We start from the raw sequence: 2,936 nt of genomic DNA on the forward strand, positions 1-2,936 counted from the left end.
GTTGCCATAAATGTCCGTGGTAGGCTTGAGGTCACAATATCGGTGCAAGTTTGGAACGGGTAAATTGACTGTTTAAAGGTATATTGGATGGTTCCACCCACTTAATTGGACTCCCGGAGGGTATTAGGAACCATGGTAAACATCTTGGCAATTTTTATATCTGGGCGAAAAAATTCCAAAATTGAATGCTATAATCAACGCTTTTTGAGAAAATTTAAGGTTACGGGGCCCGTTGGCGAAAAGTCTTAAGACCCTAGGGGAATCATCTTAGGGTCATATAATGACGTTTGGAACCATATATAACCCTTATATGTTGCCATAAATGTCTGTGGTAGGATTGAGGTCACGATATCGGTGCAAGTTTGGAACGGGTAAATTGACCGTTTAAAGGCATATTGGATGGTTCCACCTACTCAATTTTACTCCAAGACGGTATTTGGAACCATGGTAAACATCTCGGCAATTTTCATTTCCGGGCGAAAAAAGGTTTAAAAATTCCAAAATTGAAGGCTATATCCACGCTTTTTGAGGAATTTTGAGGTTACGAGGCCCGGTGGCGAAAAGTCTTGAGACCCTAGGGGATACATCTTAGGGTCATATAATGACGTTTAGAACCATATATGACCCTTATATTTTGCCATAAATGTCCGTGGTAGGCTTGAGGTCACGATATCGGTGCAAGCTTGGAACGGGTAAATTAACTGTTTAAAGGCATATTGGATGGTTCCACCATTCAATTGGACTCCTGGAGGATGTTAGGAACCACGGTAGATATCTCGGCAATTTTTATTTCCGGGTGAAAAAAGGTCAAAAAATTCCAAAATTGAAGGCTATAATCCTCGCTTTTTGAGGAATTTTAGGTAACAGGGCCCCGTGGCGAAAAGTCTTGAAACCCTAGGGGATACATCTTAGGGTCATATAATGACGTTTAGAACCATATATGACCCTTATATGTTGCCATAAATGTCCGTGGTAGGCTTGAAGTCACGATATTGGTGCAACTTTGGAATGGGTAAGGTGACTGTTTAAAGGCATATTGAATGGTTCCACACACTCAATTGGACTCCCGGAGGGTATTAGGAATCATGGTAAACATCTCGGAAATTTTTATTTCCGGGTGAAAAAAGGGCAAAAAATTCCAAAATTGAAGTCTATAATCCACGCTTTTTAAGGAATTTTGAGGTTGCAGGGCCCGTTGGCGAAAAGTCTTGAGACCCTAGGGGATACATCTTAGGGTCATATAATGATGTTTGTAACTATATATGACCCTTATATGTTGCCATAAATGTCCTTGGTAGGCTTGAGGTTACGATATCGGTGCAAGTTTGGAACGGGTAAATTGACTGTTTAAAGGCATATTGGATTGTTCAACCCACTCAATTAGACTCCCAGAGGGTATTAGGAACCATGGTAAACCTTTCGGCAATTTTTTTTCCGGATGAAAAAAGGTCGAAAAATTCCAAAATTGAAGGCTATAATCCACGCTTTTTGAGGAATTTTGACGTCACGGGGACCGGTTGCGAAAAGTCTTGATACCCTAGGGGATACATCTTAGGGTCATATAATGACGTTTTGAACCATTTATGACCCTTATATGTTGCCATAAATGTCCGTGGTAGGCTTGAGGTCACGATATCGGTGCAAGTTTGGAACGGGTAATTGATTGTGTAAAGGCATATTGAATGGTTCCAACCACTCAATTGGACTCCCGGAGAGTATTAGAAACCATGGTAAACATCTCGGCAATTTTTATTTCCGGGCGAAAAAAGGTCAAAAAATTCCAAAATTGAAAATTATAACCCACGCTTTTTGAGGAATTTTTAGGTTACGGGGCCTGGTGGCGAAAAGTCTTGAGACCATAGAGGATACATCTTAGGGTCATATAATGACGTTTGGAACCATATATGATCCTTATATCTTTCCATAAATGTCCGTGGTAGGCTTGAGGTCACGATATCGGTGCAAGTTTGGAACCGGTAAATAGACTGTTTAAAGGCATATTGGATGGTTCCACCCACTCAATTGTACTCCCGGAGGGTATTTGGAACCATGGTAAACATCTCGTCAACTTTTATTTCCGGGAGAAAAAGGTCAAAAAATTCCAAAATTGAAGGCTATAATCCACGCTTTTTGAGGAATTTTGAGGATAAGGGGCCCGGTGGCGAAAAGTTTTGAGACCCTAGGGGATACATCTTAGAGTCATATAATGACGTTTGGAACCATATATGACCCTTTATATGTTGCCATAATTGTCCGTGGTAGGCTTGAGGTCACGATATAAGTGCAAGTTTGGAACGGGTAAATTGGCTGTTTAAAGGCATATTGGATGGTTCCACCCACTCAATTGGACTCCCGGAAGGTATTAGGAACCATGGTAAACATCTCGGCAAATTTTTTTTTCGGGCGAAAAAATTCCAAAATTGAAGGCTATATAATCCACGCTTTTTGTGGAATTTTTAGGTTACGGGGCCCGGTGGCAAAAAGTCTTGAGACCCTAGGGGATACATCTTAGGGTCATATAATGACGTTTGGAACCATATATGACCCTTATATGTTGCCATAAATGTCCGTGGTAGGCTTGAGGTCACGATATCGGTGCAACTTTGGAACGGCTAAATTGACTGTTTAAAGGCATATTGGATGGTTCCACCCACTCAATTGGACTCCAGGAGGGTATTAGGAACCATGGTAAAAATCTAGGCAATTTTTATTTCCGGGCGAAAAACGGTCAAAAAATTCCAAAATTGAAGGCTATCCACGCTTTTTGAGGAATTTGGAGGTTACGGGGCTTGGTGGCAAAAAGTCTTGAGACCCTAGGGGATACATCTTAGGGTCATATAATGACGTTTGGAACCATATATGACCCTTATATGTTGTCATAAATGTCCGTGGTAGGCTTGAGGTCACGATATCGGTGCAAGTTTGAAACGGGTAAA

Source organism: Chenopodium album, chromosome 20, assembly GCF_948465745.1.
Source record: "Chenopodium album chromosome 20, dcCheAlbu1.1, whole genome shotgun sequence".
NCBI lineage: Eukaryota > Viridiplantae > Streptophyta > Magnoliopsida > Caryophyllales > Amaranthaceae > Chenopodium > Chenopodium album.